At 37.7% G+C, this 21,450-nt stretch overlaps 1 long non-coding RNA gene across 2 annotated transcripts in view; it reads right to left on the reverse strand.

The window, feature by feature from the left end:
- LOC137062915 (uncharacterized) overlaps positions 1 to 21,228 on the reverse strand; it is an 85,479-nt gene extending 64,251 nt beyond the window's left edge. For both annotated transcript variants that reach the window (XR_010901308.1, XR_010901309.1), the window contains exons 1-2: positions 21,004 to 21,228; positions 20,802 to 20,914 (exon numbers count right to left, since the gene is read on the reverse strand). This is a non-coding gene — a long non-coding RNA (uncharacterized lncRNA). The remainder of the gene's footprint in view (positions 1 to 20,801; positions 20,915 to 21,003) is intronic.
- Positions 21,229 to 21,450: the final 222 nt, after the last annotated feature.

The raw sequence follows: 21,450 nt of genomic DNA on the forward strand, positions 1-21,450 counted from the left end.
TGGCTGTGCATTAAATTGTGCATTGAATTATAGTTGTCACAGGATATAAGTATTTGTGTAATGGTGAGCTTACAAATCCATGTGTATATTGTGTTGCGTGTAACGTAAAGGTCATTTGCAGCGTGCATTTGTGGGAAGCTTTGATGCTTTTAATAAGAGCGAAATAAAACTTTCTGAATCAGAAAAGGCCGTTGCTGTGCCGTCACCTGTCAGTCTCCCCTCTCCCCCTTCAGCTCCGCCGCTAAACCACGCCCACTTTGATAGCATTTTTCAAAACTGTGGTGAGAACTGACCTCTGCTGAAACAGGGGGTTTCATGACCCTTTAAGTGCAGCAGAATTTTTTTTGTAACCGTAGCCAGATCTGTGCCTTGCCACAATTCTGTCTATGAGCTCTTCAGGCAAATCCCTTGACCTCATTTGCTCCGACATACACTGTAAGGTCTTATAAAGAAAGGTGTGTGGCTTTCCTAATCCAGTCAAATCTGTATAATCAAACACAGCAGGACTCAAATGAAGGTGTAGAACCATCTCAAGGATGATCAGAAGAAATAGACGGCGTTAAATGAGTGTCACAGCAAAGGGTCTGAATACTTAGGACCATGTGATATTTCAGTTTTTCTTTAGTAATAAATCTGCAAAAATGTTTTCAATGCTGTGTTTTTCTGTCAATATGGGGTGCTGTGTGTACATTAATGAAAAAATAACTGAAATTATTTTAGCAAATGGTTGCAATATAACAGAGTGAAAAATGTAAGGGGGTCTGAATACTTTCCGTACACACTGTATAGCTGCATCTGCACTAAGCTGCTAAGTAAGCTATTTGTTCACATTGCAAAACAAGCAAGTTTGTAAAGCAAAAGTTCCCAAAAGATGGTCTCCAAAACTGTGCATTTCATTTCACTTCACATAGACATTGAAATGCAATAAGAAACAGAGTGAATATCTTATACTAGCAAAATGTCAAAGATTATCCTTCAGGCACTATCATGTGGCTTTGGAAGAAGGAAATCAGTATTGATTTCTGACCATCTAGAGAAGCAGATAATACTAGTTTAACTCATGAGTGGGATACAACAGCAACCTGAAGCCTTGAAGCAATACCTAGTGCAAACTGATCCTAATAGGGACAGAATGACATGTAGGTGCTGAGGCATGCATCTATGTTGCTCAATAAGCAGCTGCAGTGCCAGCTGTTATTAAGGACAGAATATGTATATTGAAGAGTAGGACGTATATAGAGCCCCAGGACAAGGATGTTGGATTGCTCGGGTCTGAAAGTGCCATTTCACATTGTTTGGCATTAGTCGACAAGCTGATTATTAAGTTTGGTGGTTGTCAAGCCCAATATTTCAACCTTGAAATGCCAACAAACACAACAGCGTTAACTACACAGTAAAAAATAACTATATAATTAAAAAATCGTAAGACAGATCAACCAAGCAAATGAATCAATGAGCAATGAAAAGTTTTCTGCGCAATCTCAGCAATTTGTCTTTTAAATTAAATTTAATCCCAAGCAAGATTATTAAATTCAATGTGCATTTGTTTATCACTAAAGCCCCTTTTGGCAAGAAATTTCTCAAAAGTGTTTGTCAAAGATCCAAAAAAGGTATTTTTCCTTCACAGAGATTTGATTTATTTTTCCATCCAGCCGTGAGCCAGCCCGTCATCCTCATATCCTTCGTTTAAAGCAAGGATTGTGAAGGGTTTATGCAATCCATTCTGCTTTGGAGCACTAATACTGCGATGAGCTGTTACATATACAGCAGGAACAGATAATGCTGACAACCACAGGCACAAACTCAGACAAATAAGCATGTAATGATGCACACACACTGTAATGATACAAACTTGCACGCTCAGTCTCTGTCACATTTATAGACATATAGTTTAAAGAAAAAAGACTTAATGCTACAGCATATGATTAGATTCCAGAGCAGAGCTTTTCAAACTAGGGTTCAGGACCGCCGAAAGAAAGAAAAAAAAGAAAAAAACTGTTCTATTAGGTCTGCAAAGATTTTTTTCCAATTGTTTTAGGGAAATAGAGATAATTTAAATATGTTAAAGTAAAAACTCAAACATTAATAAAATATTATAGCTCCATAATATTAAATAAATTCTCTCAGTATATATATACACACACACACTCACCTAAAGGATTATTAGGAACACCATACTAATACTGTGTTTGACCCCCTTTCGCATTCAGAACTGCCTTAATTCTATGTGGCACTGGTTCAACAAGGTGCATTCCCCACACCATTACACCACCACCACCAGCCTGCACAGTGGTAACAAGGCATGTTCTCATTCTGTTTATGCCTAATTTTGACACTACCATCTGAATGTCTCAACAGAAATCGAGACTCATCAGACCAGGCAACATTTTCCAGTCTTCAATTGTCCAATTTTTGTGAGCTTGTGCAAATTGTAGCCACTTTTTCCTATTTGTAGTGGAGATGAGTAGTACCCGGTGGGGTCTTCTGCTGTTGTAACCCATCTGCCTCAAGGTTGTGTGTGTTGTGGCTTCACAAATGCTTTGTAGCATAACTCGATTGGTTGATTAGATAATTGCATTAATAAGAAATTGAACAGGTGTTCCTAATAAAATAGTTAAATAATAATGTGTGTGTATGTGTGTGTGTGTATATATATATAGAAAGGGACAGTGGTGAACCAGCGACAGGGTCATGGGCAGGCAAGGCTCATTGATGCACGTGGGGAGCAAAGGCTGGCCCGTGTGGTCCAATCAAACAGATGAGCTACTGTAGCTCAAATTGCTAAATAAGTTAATGATGGTTCTGATAGAAAGGTGTCACAGTCCATCACAGTTTGTAGCGCATGCTGACCCCTGTCCACCGCTGAAAGCATCAACAGTGGGAATGTGAGCATCAGAACTGGACCACGGAGCAATGGAATGGAATGGTCTAATGAATCACGTTTTCTTTTACATCATGTGGATGACCGGGTTCATGTGCGTTGCTTACCTGGGGAACATATGGCACCTGGATGCACTATGGGAAGAAGGCAAGCCAGCGGAGGCAGTGTGATGCTTTGGGCAATGTTCTGCTGGGAAACCTTGGGTCCTGCCATCCATGTGGGTATTACTTTGACATGTACCACCTACCTAAGCATTGTTGCAAACCATCATGGAAACAGTATTCCCTGGTGGCTGTGGCCTATTTCAGCAGGTTAATGTGCCCTGCCACAAAGCAAAGGAATGGTTTGAGGAGCACAACAATAAGTTTGAGGTGTTGACTTGGTCTCCAAATTCCCTAGATCTCAGTCCAATCGAGCATCTGTAGGATGTGCAACAAACAAGTCTGATCCATGGAGGCCCCACCTCACAACTTACAGGACTTAACGGATCTGCTGCTACAGGGGTCAAGTGGAGTCCATGCCTCGATGGGTCAGGGCTGTTTTTACAGCAAAAGGGGGACCAACACAATATTAGGAATTAGAAGAAAAAAAAACTGATTGGTGTATGTTTTATAAGTTTATTTTTCATTTTATATTACATAATTATAGTTATTTACTATTATAATTTTCACTTAACTTAAATCCCTTGTGTATAATTGTATTTATAATGTACAGAATGGTTGTTTCTGTCGGTGTCTGTTTTTGAAACCCATAAAAGTGCAAATGTCCATCACAAAAGAAAAGAACAAAATGACCATGCACTGCCATTATAAAGATTGGAAGAGCCAGGACATTGTTTAATACAACTGATTGTGTTTGTCTGAAAGAAGAATGTCATATACTCTTCGGATGACTTGAGGGTGAGTAATGTTCATTTTTGGGTGAACTAACTCTTTAAATATAAAATGTTGATATAATACTATAATACAGGTAAAATATCATTTTAACTGGATTCTTATACATGAAAATATATAGTTGTCTTTATTTATCTCCCTGTTCTAGAAAACCTCCAACTTTTTATGACAACAGCTTGGGGTGTTTTTCTGTTCTGGCAGTACAACATGGCTGTTCAGTTGCTCTTGACTATATAAAGTTAGTTCCTCAACTCTCTCTCACTCTCTCTCTCACTCTCTCTCTCTCTCCGCACACATATACAGATGCAGTCATGCATAACAGCAGACTCTGCAATATCCACGCTGTATTTCGAGGCAGTAGGGAATTATCCACGAATGGAGCTGGGCCAGAGAGTTCAGTGTAGACCCAGAGAGTGCTGGAGGCTCATCAGATGGGATCGGCCTAAACTAGGAGGGCAGTGTTCTCGACGTCACTTGAATCACAAAACCAGCTTCCCCCAAAATAGCCTGATGTGTCCAAGCACAAGTCTCTGAGGCCTATAACAACAGACAGCCGAAAACAGAAAGGAGAGAGAGCAGGACAGTGTATGGGACGGTTCGTGGAGTCACATGCCCAGAAACATCATCCTTTCTTACTTTTTCTGTCTTTAGCTTTTTTAATTTTCCCCCTCAGATGTCTCCTACCATCCACCTCCCTCTTTTCAATAATTGCACACAGTGACAACCACAATTTCCAAAATGTTTTGACAGACATGGCTGGTATAATAGTTCTTTCCTTTTATGAATTTTGTTGGATTATTCGCAAAATCCTCTTTTAAACGCACAAAATCAGCATATTCCTGACTTCACCTCTTATGACACCCACAATTTACTTCTCTTGCTCCATCTTTCAGTACAGACTTCAATTGAGTTGGCATTTAAAAAGCATATATGTTCCCAGACAGCATATAATCCAGTGCTATTACAGCTGAACTGTATTTCATCAAATGCCAGAGGTGGCAGGACTCATTTGCAACAACAAATGGAGGAGAATGTCTTCTTCTTTTGAAGATGATTGTCTGAAGGATGCTGTTCTGTTGTCTGTGATCTTAGAAAACATTTTAAAAATCTTTAAGCTCTCCGCGACCATTCAGACTCTAAATAATGTGTTTATTTTCCAAAAAGACTGACAGAAAATCTTTCAAAATTAGTAATTAGAAGAGTAGCTGTTTTTAACGTCACATCACTCCACCATCATGACTGCCTTTTTCCACATTGTACTTTGTCAGGTAAAAGCTGTCTTGTCATTTCCATTACACTATCCCGTTTCATCTCCTTAATCTCTTTTTTCGGCTCATGAGAAGGGTGTTTTATCAGATCATATACTGTTGCCATTATTCAATCAATCTGGGAAATGTAAAGCTCTAAAACAGGGATTACAGGAACTGTCATGCAAACAAGAAGATTAGGGTTGCTGAAAAAAATAAGTGATATATAATAGAATTCAGTGTGAAAAAGTGAGATATTGTTTCAGTTTTATGCATCATCACAAACAGTGAGATAAATCGAATGAATTTACCACACAGACATTAATCCTGGGGAATATCCCGCTAATCTGTTTTCTGCGTCATCTCTGAGGAGGCATATGTCCAGTTATAGGATTTATGCAAAAATGACCTCCTTTCAGCCAAAAGCACATGAAATTGACTTTTCATCTTTTTGTTGTTGTCATTTTTGTCCTCTTTTACATCTTTAAAAAAAAATCTTTTTAAAAATTCACATTATGAAATAAATGTTGGCCACAATTATTGTCACCCAATTATTGCAGCGTCCTTTTCCCAAGATAACGGCTCTGGGTCTTCTTCTATAATGCCTGACAAGTTTAGAGAATCAGAGATCATTCCTTCACACAGAATCTCTCGAGATCCTTCAGATTCCCAGATCTATGTTGGTGCTTCTTCTCTTCAGTTCACTCCACTCATTCTCTATAGGGTTCAGGTCAGGGAACTGGGACGGCCATGGCAGAAGCTTCATTTTGTGCTCAGTGACATATTTGTGTGTTTTGGATCATTGTCCTGATGGACTATCCAACCACGGCCCATTAGAAGACTTCTAGTAGAAGCGTCAGGTTTTGAATTTTTTATCTGCTGGTATTTGCTGAAATCCATGATATCCATGATACTTAACAAGAATTCCAACCAAAAATAGGCATACACAGCATTAAAGATCCAGCAAAGATTTAAATGTGGACATTGGGTACTTTTTATCCCTGTTTGCACCGAACCCATCTGGTGGGTTTTCATCAGACCACAGAACCAGTTTGAAGTTCCAGTCGTGTCTGAGAACTGAATATGCTGGAGTTTGTTTTTGGATGAGCAAAGAGGATTTTCCTTGAATCCCTCCCAAACATGTGATATGTGTTCTATTTGATATTTATTGAGGCTTTCTGACCCAAAGACTCAACAAATCTGCAATTCTCCAGCTGTGATCCTCTGAGAGTCTTTGTCCACTGAAGCTCTCCTCCTCACCGTGCATTAGGCTGATATAGACGCATGTCCTCTTCCAGGCAGATTCATAACATCTTTAGTTGATTGGAACTTCTTAATTATTGCCCTGATGGTGGAAATGGAGATTTTCAATGCTTTAGCTATTTTCTTACAGCTACGTTCTATTTTGTGAAGCCAAACAATCATATGCTGCACATCAGAAAACTATTATTTGGTTTTATTTGAATTACTTGAATGAGTAAGGGAACTTGGCCTTTGTGTTTCCTCATATTTATACTCCTGTGAAACAGAAAGTAATGGCTGGACAATTCACGTTCAGAAAAATCTAAATGCAAATGGGTATGTACTTCACAGACATACAATTCTAGGGCTGCCAATAATTATGGCCAGTGTGTTTTTGAGAAAAGCATTTATTTCATGGGCCATGAGTCATGACTGATTAAGAGACTAGGTACAACCCATTTGGACCATGTGTCTGGTATGCAATAGTGTACGACAATAGTGGATTCGGACATTACAATTACAAGACATTACAAATATAACAAATATTACAATATTACAAATATAAAGCACATTCAGTTTTTTATTTTATTTGTTTATGTTAAAACTATGTAATCCAAATACATAAATCTGATGTTTAGACATGAATTTTTGAGTGCCAATTGGAGTCTCATCTTCCATTATCTTAAACTCTTTCCCCGCCAAACACGGAATGTTCCGTTTTTTGGGAGAAATTGCTTCCCTGCCAAACATTGAATTTTCCGGGTTTCTGTATTTTCACTTTTATACGCTAAGGGAACGCTATTATGAATCTTCTGAATGAGGACAGAATCTCCTGATCAAAACACAGACGAAGAAGATGCAAAAAAAAAAAATAAAAAAAAATTTGCGAGCGGAAAGACTCAATGCTTCTCCAAACAGCAATCCTTTTATTTTTTATATTTAAAAATATCTGTGTTTTCAAAGTAGAATAAATGACTGTAGCATTGTTTTTCAGAGAAACAAGTACAGCATTATATTTTTATGCTTTAGTAGAGAGAGAAAAATTACATACAGCACATTTAACAACACTGAAAAAAGTGTGGTTCAATTATATTATTTAATTGTGTACATCAGCTCCACATGAATCAATTAAGTTACTCATAATTTGTTGGCATAATTTCAACGTCATGCTATGAAGTAATTTTAAGTAACTCAAAGTAAAGTGTTCTCAAAGGGGTTTTGGTTCCCTAACAGGATTAATTCATTCAATTTCTTATATTTTGTCACATAGCAATAGCACATATTAGCATGCTGTTAAGCATGAAATGGATCGGTCCACAGCCTAATCAAACGCTCCACTCTTCTCCACAATGGTAACCCAGTGTGATTTAAATAATTAACATAAGTCCAACATAATTGAACATTAAACACTATTATGCACTATTGAGTCTTTCCCTTTTCTCATTTTGCTTAAAAATACATTTCATTTTGACAGTTTTACTTTTCTCATTAACTGCTATGAAAAGCATGCTATGAAATAGTTTCAGCAAAAAAATTATTTGAGTACACAATTAGTTCACATTCGCCCTGAATAATGTAATCTAACACATTTTAGACAATTACATTAATTAAAAGCAGAAAAAACAAGTTTAGAAGAAAAAAGTATTTTGTAATGTACTTAGTACTACGTGTTTTCACTTTTTTTTTCAGTGAATCCTATCAAACTCAATTAAAAACCATTCTGTTAAACCATAGGAAAATCCAGAGGGAAACCATGCCTCAAAATGCTAATTCTCTTCCAGGTTTTAGTATTATGAATCGTACAGCTCTACTCAAATATTTCAATTGTTTCGTGCCTATCTCACATTAGAAAAGATGGAATAATACAAAACGTCTCCCTTCTCAATAATCTTTTTGGAGATTATAGACACAAATCCACTCTGCTTTGTGGATGGATCCACAAAAAAAACAAAAAAAAAACATCTGCCAATAAATCATTGGTACACTGCCTGTGATCTGACCTGATTTAGCCCTAAACAACAAAAAGACACCACAAACCTTGATACTGTTCAGCTGATGCAAGAAAACAATTATCTATAATCAGAGTAGATATAATTTCAGAAACAAAGTCACTTCCGTATTGGCTTCAACAGAAACTAGAGGAGGTTGCCGCTTGGTTATATCTCTATAATTAATAGAACTCTTTAAAAATGTCATCTTTTACAGACAATGTAGCTACATTCAAATGCTACTACCAACAGAATTGCCCACCTTCAAAAACAACCACTCTTGTCGGGGTTACCGATAATGACAAAAAGTTCAAAGTATGAGGCAAACTGAGGTGATGAAAGTCTGTAACATTCTCAATGACACTCTGACAGTCATAATCCAAAAATGCCTCTTATTTCTGCCTGCCATTGCGAGCAAAGCATTATAACGGCCTGGAGAGAGGATTGGCTGTACTGACATAATGCCATATTCACATAAAATCTTACCTCTCATTGAACCAGAATATTACAATAAATTGAAGCCTGAAAAAAATCTAAGCCTGAAGGAGTTATGCTTGGCTCAAAGATATTTCAGATGCAAAATCATCCGTCTCTACATACAGAACTCTACAAGCAGAGCTCTACACAAACCATTTATCCATCCCCAGCATCAAACACATACAGCCTTTAATGGGAATCTGCAAAAACACTGTTTCAAGTTCATTTCGATAAACTCCAAACTCTCTGGATGTAAAGTTTGCTTACATGAAGCCATATTTTCAGCAGGGGGTGGATAAGGATGGTGGACACGAAATTCTGCTTAGCTGTGCAAACAGCTTTGTTGTTCTGGCAAGAGTGTGTTGGCTAATGATAGTTTAGCCATGTGTGTAGTACTGTAATGTAAAGGCCTTGGGAGTTTGTCTTGACTTTTCTCTTTAGGCTGCAGGGACATCATGAAGTTTTGCCTTCTAAACAGTGCCAATCAGACATGCCAGAAACCCCACTGGTGTACTAGAAACTCTCTGGAAGTCAAACTCCAGGCTGGCAAATGACAGAGCCACTTAAATCACTCCCATCCCATGCTGAGGAAACATTAATGACAACATGCTGCGTATTAGAAAAAACTTTAAGCAAAGAAAGGGCTTGTGATTTAAAAAAAAAAAAAAAAACTGATATGAGTGAGGTTCCTGTCCATTGTAAACCTTGGTGATGCTTGTAGAGATTTAAATGGGTAATAACATGGTGTCATCATCCCCATCTGCATCCATCCCATATGAAAATATAATGCAGATATTCCCGACACCTCAACCCCATAATATTAGACCTATTATGATCTTCTGCCTTACCTCTCCAGTGCTGTCAGATTCCCAGATCATAGCTGCCCCTTCAGGCTTTAAGAAGACACATTAAAGTGCTGTGAAGTTAGGAACTAGGGTTAGGGTTAGTTTTCAAAGCTAAGGCCCAATCCCAAATCTGTTTATACCCCTTTATTAAAGGGGTCATGAATTGAGAAATCAACTTTCCCTTGAGCTTTTGATATATTAAAGGGGGGGTGAAACACTCAGTTTCAGTCAATCTCATGTCAATCTTGAGTACCTATAGAGTAGTATTGCATCCTTCATATCTCCGAAAAGTCTTTCGTTTTATCATATTTATAAAAGAAATATGGGCTGTACCGAGTCTTTCCGGAAAAAACCGAGCGCCTGGAGGCGTATCGTGTGGGCGGAGCTAAAGAATGACGAATGTGCACAAAGCGGTGATGTCCTCAAGCGTGGAGAAACCCATCTATCTCAGCTAATACAGATAATGATCCACAATCAAATCTGAGGCTGAAATAAATTGAACAGGAGAAACGGCAACATCAGGATGTCCGTCTCTGTGGTATGTACTGTATTTAGGGGCCTCTGTGTGTCTTTACGCGCAGTTTATGAGGACATGATTTGGTTTATGGACTATTGTATGTGACTAGACCTTAGAGGTAGCAAGCAAAACGGTTTTGCACGTCAGAGTCAGAGTCAGACTAGTGTTATACAGAACAACAATGGAGTAACCGTTAGCGCATTTGAATGATGAAGCACGCGATCGTGTCGTTTACTCATGCGACGGTAGCCAATAGCAGAGACATTTGAAGTTGATTTACTCACCGGCTGCTTCCAAAGCAGGACCGAACTTTATCGCTGGGACTGCTCCGTCAAAAACACACTTCTTTGTAATGATTTGGTGAAGTCCTGTGACAGCAGTGACCGTGGAAATCCACTTTGCGACGCGACTGAAGCGATGCCTTGAAGCTTCCCGTCATTTCTGCGTTCAAATCGGTTCAAATGCAGCGCTGCCTTCCCGCAATGCTGTGCTGAAGCGTTGAAGTCGTTCGACGTCACCCATAGGAATAAAGTGAAGCGCGGCGCGTCATAAGTGTTCACGGACGACAGGATCTGCACCTGAGAGACTGTTTACAGCGTGCATTTCCTCTCTCTCCCTCTAGTTACGCGCGCGCGCACCCTTCCGGGAGAAGAGCCCGTACGGCCCATACAAGGACCTTCCGATCTATTTAACGTCAAGTCGAGCCATACTCGAAAAAAACTCGCCGAAACTTTTGAGAAACCGGAAGGAGTATTTTTAACACAGAAATACTCCATCAAACGTCCAACATTAGTTTTTGAAACTTTGTCTATGTTTAGGATGAGAATCCAAGTCTTTAAAGGTGTAAAAAGCTCAGTATGCATGAAACAGCATTTCACCCCCCCTTTAAAAGCCATGATAATATATGAATATCCTGTAAGTCTCAGAGATGAAAAAATCGTTGCTAGTCAAAAAAAGAAAGAAGCTTTTATTGACAGCTGGCACAGAAAGGCTTGATGTAGGAATGTGCCTCCCTGTGACGCCAGAGTGTGGTGAAACACCGCCTTAACCGAAGAAGACGATCGCTTGGTTCTCTAACCCCGCCCACCGTTTTGTGTATGACATGTTATAGATAAATAACATAGAATCCATTTCATACTTCAAAACACAAATGAAATGGACCAGAGTCTAAATTCCCCCTAATAAAGTCCCTGCTCACAAGGTAGTACTTTTTAAGAAAGTTTTTGGTAGAAAGTTCAGGAACTTTCAGGGATTGGACTTATGAGCTGAACATGCTGATTAGTTGAGTTTGAGTAGCATTTTGATTGGTTGACTTCACGCAGCATTTTATTTCAACCACCTTTTATAAAAACCTGTTGCGGTGTGTGCAGTTAGAGTTGTTTGCTATTTAAATCAACAATTTAGTTTAAAAAGATACGACCAATGGACTGACCACAAGGTTTAGGCTTTATTAATGTTATATGCGGAGGATGAAATCCAGACAAGTAACCGAAAGTCCCAGTCCTACGTCAGCTGCCTAATTTGCCTAATCTTCACGGTACTTTAGTCAGCAATGGAAATGCAGACAGCAACAGGTCTGAAGGGAAAAAAGTTCCTGGGACAAATTGTTCTAGGTAATTTCATTGTAAACAAGGCTGTAGCTTTTCCATTTGAGTGCACGATCTTTATATATCTAAAGTCTTTGGTTTAATCCATCTTCTGGAGAGCCAATCTGTCCCAACACATTTGCCTGGAAGTTTCTAGTAGGAGAGTGGGGCACAACCTAAAGCTTCTTGACTTTCTCAGTTTGTATAAATCCTTGGGGTTCAGCGTATTTATTTTTTCCCACTTTAATTTCCCACGTCTAGTACAATTATGTGGTTGTTTCATTAATACAGTATATACTTTTTTCTTGATTTTCCCCAAAAGAATGGAAGTGAAATGTGACAACATACCCCATAGGTGGGGTACACTGTAACATGATCATATATGAAGTTATATGATATAATCACAAAAAAAATCCAAGAAAAACTAATCAATAACAAACTCAAACTCTCTCTCTCTATATATATATATAAATTGAGTTTGACAACAAACATCACTAAATACAGCTATACAGCATAGATAAAAACAATAATAATTAATAATTTATGAACGTTGACTCTCAGTCATTAATCACCTTTTTCTCATGGTTTCTCAATAGAATTAATAAAAGTATAGAATAAAATAGCGTAGTTCTAATAGGGGCTCATTGTAACGCAGTGTTACAACACACCCCGTCTGCACAACTGGGATTTAAACCCGGCTCATGTCTTCTGCTGGTTAGATCAGCATTACAGAAATAACTCAACTATTAAATAACAGATAGAAGATTAAAATAATATCAGATTTATCTTATTTTAATTAAATATAAAAAACATAGATGAAAAATAGACTTAAACTTGGTTAAATAAATGTTCAGTGATATCTTCCAAAGATTTTTTAATTTTGCCGCAATTATTTCTCTAAATAAAATTGATATGGCAACTAAATACACTAAGTTTCGTCACCCTGGCATGTTTGGAAAGTTTTGCCCTGCGCTCACACCTGCAATCTCAAAAAGGTTCTCTGCATGCCTTTTTGATAAATCAAAGTAGATATCAACCGATTACCTAAAGCATAATCTTGACTACTGAGCTCCCTCAGAGCTAAAACTTTCCCGACTATATTTCTCTCTGTCTTCATTGATCCAGCTCTTCTTAATGGGTTTCAAAATGACAACTAAACTACTGCAGCCGTTTCCTTAATGGCCATTTGAGCACATCTAACAAGATCATAATGGACTTGCTTTTAACATCTGGAAATTACCTGACATCTTACAACTTCGTTGATGCGCAAGAACTCAATTCAAGACACTGTTCCTGGCTTAAACTTTACAAAATCCAACACCTGAGGAGACTGGCAAGTGGCCTCTTAATATCAGCGGTTCCAATCAGGCGAGCCGATACAATGAGCGATTCTGATGAAGAACTAATCACTGGATTTGCAAAGTGTGCCATATTATTGGCATGAAAGATTTAGAGTTTTGTTTGAGGCACTTCACTAGCAAGTTAACTAGATTCACAAGCAGAAGATAAGAAGTTCAATGCATTTTAAATAACGATGGGTTCCTACTTGACTTTAGAGGCCCAGTTTAGTATGCATCCTGTATTCTCAGCAACGAGTGCCGGTAACTAAATTGCTTTAGTATACAGCATCATTCAGAGCATAAATATATGATATAAGTAGGATGTTTGAACAGCAATGCTACGGAGATGCCTAGCTCTGCTAAATGCCTGAATTTGCTGTCATACAATGACCTGTAAGTGCCAATCTCAAGACCCTTCATGCAACCAACAAGTCAGCCATGCCTATAGTACTCTGAACCCAAAGGACATTTTCCTTCCCTCTGCCTTTCCTTCAGTACTGCTTCCTCTCAACTCTGCTTATTGGAGTGGCTACTTAAAGACAGAAAGTGATGAGACAAGTGGAGTAGAAAGGGAGAAATTGAAAGAAAGAGCGTGTGGGATACAGAAGACTAGATTTTGATGTAAATTTAATGTAAATTCAATTTTTGATTGCAACAATATGGCAAAAACTAAAAAGTTTTTGTGAGAAATCTGAAAAGCTGTTTTTGGATTAACAAGGAAGTTCTTTGTTATGAAACCTACAGGATATTTTAATGGTACAATGACCTCTTATACAGTGGGGCAAAAACGTTATTAGCCAGCCACCAATTGTGCAAGTTCTCCCACTTAAAAATATGAGAGAGGCCTTTAATTTTCATCATAGGTACACTTCAACTATGAAAGACAGTATGAGAAAAGAATATCCATAAAATCACTAACTGATTTTTAAAGAATTTATTTGCAAACTATGGTGGAAAATAAGTAATTGGTCACCTACAAAAAAGCAAAATGTCTGGCTCTCACAGACCTGTAACTTCTTTAAGAGGCTCCTCTGTCCTCCACATGTTACCTGTATTAATAACACCTTTTTGAACTTATCAGTATAAAAGACAAACAGTCAAATTCCAAACTCCACTATGGCCAAGACCAAAGAGCTGTCACAGGACACCAGAAACTAAATTGTAGACCTGCACCAGGCTGGGAAGACTGAATCTGCAATAGGTAAGCAGTTTGGTGTGAAGAAATCAACTGTGGGAGTAATTATTAGAAAATGGAAGGCATACAAGACCACTGATAATCTCCCTCGATCTGGGGCTCCATGCAAGATCACACCTGTGGGGTCAAAAGGATCACAAGAACGGTGAGCAAAAATCCCAGACCCACACCGGGGGACCTAGTGAATGACCTGCAGAGAGCTGGGACCAAAGTAACAAAGGCTACCATTAGTACGCCGCCAGAGACTCAAATCCAACAATGTCCAGGCCCCTCTAAAGTTTGCTAGAGAGCATTTGGATGATCCAGAAGAGGATTGGGAGAATGTCATATGGCCAGCTGAAACCAACATAGAACTTTTTTGGTAAAAACTCAACTTGTCGTGTTTGGAGGAGAAAGAATGCTGAGTTGCGTCCAAAGAACATAATACCTACTGTGAAGCATGGGGGTGGAAACATCATGCTTTGGGGCTGTTTTTTTGCAAAGGGAACTAATCTGTGTAAAGCATGGATGCAAACACAAGTATGTTTAAAAAAAGAGAGAGGTAACTTATCAGAATGATTTCTGAAAGATCATGTGATAGACTGGATGTCCTGAAAATTCAGCTTTGCATCACAGAAATAAATGATAATTTAAAATATTTAGTTTTCAATAAATTGAAAACTAAATATTTTAAATTGTAAAAATATATCAAAATATTAAAAAAAGAAATCTGTATTTTTGATCAAATAAATGCAGGCTTGATGAGCAGAAGAAATTAATTCAAATTAACATCAAAAACACATAATGTTGAATACTAATATTTGAAATTATTTAAAACCGCCAGTAGGCGGCAGCAAGTCACTGTTAATGAGTGAGTCACTGAGGTTCAACTGATTCATTCAGGAATGAATCATTTGTCTATCTTAAAGGGGTTAGCTCACCCAAAAATGAAATTTTTGTGAAATTTTTCCCTAATGTCGTTCCACACTCGTTAGACCTCCGTTTATCTTCAGAACACAGTTTAAGATATTTTATATTTAGTCCGAGAGCGTATTCAAGTGTATGCACACTATACTGTCCATGTCCAAAAAGGGAATAAAAACATCATCAAAGTAGTCCATATGTGACATCAGTTAGTTAATTGGAATCTCTTGAAGCATCGAAAATACATTTTGGTCCAAAAATAGCAAAAACTACGACTTTATTCAGCATTATTTTCTCTTCTGCGTTTGTTTTCAAACCTAAAATAAAGATTCAAATGGCCATGAATCAGCGAATTGATTCATGATTCGGATTATTATTAAAATAATAAAAATATTAAATTATATAGAAAATATTATTTAATATTACAATTAAATTTAATATTAAATAAATATTAAAAATATAAATCGATTCATGTTGAAAATTGTTTATTTTTATTAAAAATATGAAATTATATATTTAATATATTATTAAAATGTTTAAATTATATAGACATGCAGTGAAAGCGTGCACCCGCACTACTGTATGTGCATTGTGGACACACACACTCTGGGTGTGTGTGAGGGATATACTCGATAATGTCAGATCGTACATCGTTAAATCAACAATTACGTTATTATCGCAGACGATATATATCGCAAACCCCTATGGTAAGAACAGAATGAGTACTTCATCAGGGAGGCATGAAGAGAGAAAGGAGAGAGTGATGGGCAAGGAAGGTGAAAGGAGAGAGCGTGAATTGTTTTTTACTTGTCTCGCTCCAGGGGAGTTATGTGTGGAGATGTGTGTCAGCTGCCTTCCCACTGCGCCTTTTCTCTGTTGTGTAAGAGAATGCTACAAAAGCACATCTCACCCTAATGACTCTGATGAAAAGTGAAAGTACTGGTTTATGGTCGAAACAGCTCTCTGTATGAACAAGGCACATGAAGCAACTCCCTAGGAAAGTTTCGAAAATGAGGTGTTAAAATTTTTAAAATGAGAAATTCGACTAATAATGTTTTTGTTTCCCAACCCCTCCAGGGAAGGCTCGGTTGATCCCAGCAAAGGAAAATCATTACTTTGATGCTAAATTATTTCACTCATTGCTCTAGAGGAAGCGATAATACCCAGACCATTACATTCAGTACTATCAAAAGCAATAAAAGAACAGCGGCACATGTCAGTAAAGCCAAACACACACTGGCTTAAGCAGAAATATGTCTTGATGTGGTTTAAAAGCCAAACGTTGGTGACAGATATCTGATATGGTGCTGAGGTATTGGTTTCACTTCACTGACTTACAGGATGTCGTGACTCGTGATAAAACTTTGTTGGTAGTTGCAGCTACTAGAACTCTCACAAACTCCCAGGTTCACATTTCTGATTCACCCAAGCAACGTCAGTCTTCTCACAGTGTGCGTCACACATAATAGTCTGTATTTTGAATGTAATTAAATGATAAAGCCCGTCACAGATAAAACATAGCCTCAAAGAGGTTTGTTGAAAATGAAAAAGGTTGTTAATGTACAACTGTGAATCTAATGTTATCTCAAATTGGGAGGCATGGTATTACAACATAAGCCTAACCTGAATTTAGCAAGCAATTCCAACCTGGATCATATTGCTCTTGCGTCAGTTCAATGACTTGCTAATTATCTGCCAGCATTTTGAAACCCTCAATTCGATCTGGTTATCTGCGTATCAAATGTTGAATGATTATACTTATGATTATCTCTTACCAAAAGTTTCATCACACTCCCTCCTGTTATTTTTCTGATCGTACATTGTCCAGTTTTGTCTTTTGATGTACAACTTCATTAGAGAGTCTGACTCATGCAACTCCTGCCGGCTAGAACATCATGATTACATCTTGAAAATGACAAGAACAGAATATTTTGAATTTAAACGACAGGAATTCTTTATGTAACTTGTATATATATATATATTTTAAACAAAATCTAAAGTGGGATTTTTGTATTCTTTTTTTTAACTCTTTACTAGGAGATAAAAATAATTGAATCTTTGCTACAAGCCATTTTCTCAAACGACAAAAGAAACCAGTGGTCATTACAGTCATTAATGTTTATTTCTTCCTCTGCTGTTGATGCAATCATTTCACCGCTTAGAGACATTTTTCATTCCTTTTTGTACGTTCTTTTCTTCAATACAAAATCTTTGAAGGAGAGAATAGCTTCTGAAGAGCTTTAAAGCAGGACTGGCTTGCTTTTAGAGCGCAAGGCACTCCAATTTCAAAATGCAGACTCATCCTCCATTCTGTGTTTGAGTATGTGCAAGTGGGCATGTATATGTGCCTCTTTGAGAGACTCTTTAGGAGCTACTCAACTTCAAAAAGCTCAAGGACACAAATGAAGGCCGCACTCCTAATTTTCCACAAAATTCAATACTAAGATGTTTAAAATTTGACAAAAACTGGTAATATTTTTTGAACCACCATCTTGCAAATGGATTGTTGATGTGACATTTTCACACAAGTGAAAATGTCACAAGTGTGACTGTCTCAAGCATTGTTCAATATATTGCAAATCTTACAAATTATAAAGAAAAGCATATATATGTTCATAAATACCTTGGCATAATTTTACAAGTAAATTTTAGTAAATGGCATTTCATCTTGATCATACTGTTTGTCACTGAAAACCATGTCCTCCAATGTGACACCAAATCCTGATTTTAATGGGGACATGAATTGAAAATTCAACTTTCCTTGAGCTTTTGCTATATCAAAGGTAATAGTATACTATAGAGTAGGGATGCACCGAATATTCGGCAACCGAAATTATTCGGCCGAAAATAGCCAAAAAAAGCACTTTCGGCATTCGGCCGAATAAGTAAAAAGGCCGAATAATTTTGGCCGAACAATGACGTTTTTAATGACGCGATCAAAAAGTAACCCACGTAGAGTGAGAGCTGCGTGCTTTATGCAGCAAACATGTCAGCAGTGTGGAAGCACTGTTTAGTGCTGAAATTTAGTGCTCATGTCATTGATGAGAAGAGGAACCGACTTTCATGTGAGAAAGCAGAGAAGCTACTTTTCATAAAGAAGAACCTGCCACTTTTCCTGAAGAAGTAGGCTAAGTAGGCTTATGTCTAAGACAGTTATTTATTTGTTGTGGGTTCATCCACATTTTTTGCACTATTCAATGCACATTAGTTGTTGTAGACATACAGAGTTACATTCTTTCAGCAGTCAGTTATAGGCCTAACATAGGCTATTCAAGAAGGGGCGCTTCTAAGATGGCCAAATAAAAATATCTTTTTTATTTTACTAATTATTTATTTTAAGTTATGTTGTGCTTAGTTTGTATAATATCTGCTGGAATGTTAAAAAAAATCCAGTGTTAAATAAATATTTTGAAATTGTATTTTTGTTATTTGATTTATTTCTCTGAAAAGCAACACAAAATAGTAAAAAGCAAATTTTTACTATTTAATTATTGTAATGGTAAAAAAAAAAAAGCCAAATAAATGGAAAAAATGCGAAACACCGCGTTCGGTATTCGGCCTTCGGTCTTCGGCCAAGCATTTCATTATTATTCGGTTTCGGCTTCGGCCAAGAATTTCATTTCGGTGCATCCCTACTATAGAGAATATCCTGTAAGCTTCCTTGTTAGACAAAGAAAAGCTTTTATTGACACCCGGCCCAGCAAACAATTGATCTCAGAATATGCCGCACCTTGAGGTCATTGTGTGGTGAAACCAAGCCTGCAGTCTCCCTCTCAGATACTGAAGCTTTCGTGCCTCGATCGCCGATGATTTATCCGGCTCACGTGGGGAAGACGTTGCACGTTTGCATGTACAAAACATGTTGCACATTTGCATGTAAAAAACATGCAAACATCTTAAGTTAACCTCAGACAACAGTACAAAAAAAAAAAAGCCAGTTCATGACCCATTTAAAACGGGCAATTCCACTGACAACTTAATCAGTTGAAGGACCCCATTTAAGGTCATATTACTGAAGCCCCCTCTGAAGCCCGTGACATCAGAATTGTTCAAATATTAAAATAAAAAATAACTTTTTCCAAACGACTATAAAAATGTGTACACTTTGTTGTCGACGCACCTATAGGGCCCTATTTTAACGATCTGAAACGCAAGTGTCGAAGCGTGAAGCGCAAGTAACTTTGTGGGCGGGTCTCGGCGCTGTTGCTATTTTCCCGGCGGGATAAATGGCTCTTGCGCCCGGCGCAAATCTAAAATGGGTTGGTCTGAAGTAGCTTCATTATTCATAGGTGTGGTTTGGGCGTAACGTGAATAAACCCATGAACATGCAAACCCGTGACCTCGGTGTTGTGCCATAATGTAGGCTACTGTTTAAGCTACTTGACCACTAACATAAAGCTATGAATACTTTTTTGTGCTAGTGGTAATTAAACTGCTTTTAAGTTTAATTAATTTTAATTTTAAATTAAATTTATTCTCTCTTCAGAGCGTCATCCAACAACGCGCAAAGCGCCACTGACTTTAGACTAGTTTTTTTCTGGTCAGTGGCGCAATTGTTTAATGGAACAGCAAAATAGCACCAGGCAAGTTCATTCACTAGTTTAGCGACGTGCTTCTGTGGAGGGAAAAGCGCGCTTTGCGCGGGTGCAAAATAGGAATGACACATGCGTCGGTGTACAAAGTCTATTGCGCTGGGTGCAAGATAGGGCCCATATTGTTACTTCTTTCTATGTTACACCATAGGACACATTTCAGTAAAAATATTCAAAAAACAGTGAAAGAATTGATGAAGTTGGTGACCCCTTATAATTTCTCAAACATCAGACTAAGATAATATTTTTTTTTCTTCAAAAGTGTTGTTTTACTTGTCTGGCTATCACCAGACCGAGCTCAATTTAAGATTGAATATTGGTCTGGGGAGTCTGCTCTGTACTTTCTTCTGCACAACAGACGTGAGCATTATTTGAATTACTCTATATGCAATTGGATAGTCATTCAATTAATCAGACCACAAGAGGGGTGATCAATGGGCAACAACCCATCATTTCGCTATCTGTCAACACGTTAAACTTGCCAATAGTGCGCCATCTGTATAAGGCAGTCTGTGATTGGTTCCTGCAAAAGTGTAATTGAAGCAGTAGAACTGAACGTTTCCAGACTGAGTTGCAGGGCGAAATCAAATCGCCGGCAGATCAGGCCGGGTTGACCCAGTCTATAGTGTTTAACACACACACACAAAAAAAGTTTTATTTAGTTTTTTTTTTTACCTCATGTGTCAACTACCCAAATACAGCATCATATTGTGATGTTGTTTCAATGTCAAAACTAAATAACCCTAATTATAATTAACTAACCTGCCTACACTTGAAGTGCTACTGTGTCAATTTATAGAACATATTGTAGCTTTCTTTTTGATGTTGAATTCAATCACTCCTTGAATATAAAGCAGCATAAACGGTATAACATAATCTCATTTAAGCCAAAAAAAATGCTTGAGGGCTCCTTTCAGTAAAAAAAAAAAAAAAAAAAAGTCCAGCTAGTTCCCTGGAGATAATGGCTCCTTTCATTTTTTTTATGAAAAAAGAAAGATGTTCTGTGGATGTTTGAATAGAAACTCTCTCCTCCACCTCCTACACCCTTTGCAGATACACTTCACTTATGAAGAGAGTCTTGAAGAAAACTCTTACCTAACATGAAGAGGGAGATCATTGTGGGTAAGATGAAGATGGTTAGTCCAACTCCTGCTGGCTCAAATGTCAAGATTAATGTCCTCTACGAGCTCTTTATTATGGGCCTGCACCTGATGCACAGAAACAGAAAACAAGTGATACTTCAAAACCAATGAAGTGTGCTTCATAAAGATTGGTGAGTAAAGCCAAAAACACTTACATTCAGAAAAGAATGCAAAGGAAATACAATACATGATCTGACGTGAAATGGAGTTAATCCCAGTTCTAACACCAACGTAGTTTTCTGTACAGATGAAAATGTTATCAAAATGATTCCCGTTCACACGGATCCGCGAAAACGACTAAAAATGCTGTAAATGCATGCCAGGCAAGTAAATGGCGGTCATTTTATAAAAGACTGCGCGCCCGCGCACATACTCATTCAAACGCGCATGCCTCACGTGCTTGCCGTCACCGTTTTCACAGACTCACGATTTTAAAGTTAAAGCTGCTGTCCATAACTTTTGTTGTGTTCAAGATTTACAAAAAATATATAATGAGAATGTACAACATGAATCCATTTTCCAAACCGTGTTTTTGTCTTACCCTGAATCATTATGGTACACTTATAATAAGTATTTATATTGGGACTATTTCAGGCCAGACT

The sequence above is a fragment of the Pseudorasbora parva genome, chromosome 23 (genome assembly GCF_024679245.1).
Source record: "Pseudorasbora parva isolate DD20220531a chromosome 23, ASM2467924v1, whole genome shotgun sequence".
Lineage (NCBI taxonomy): Eukaryota > Metazoa > Chordata > Actinopteri > Cypriniformes > Gobionidae > Pseudorasbora > Pseudorasbora parva.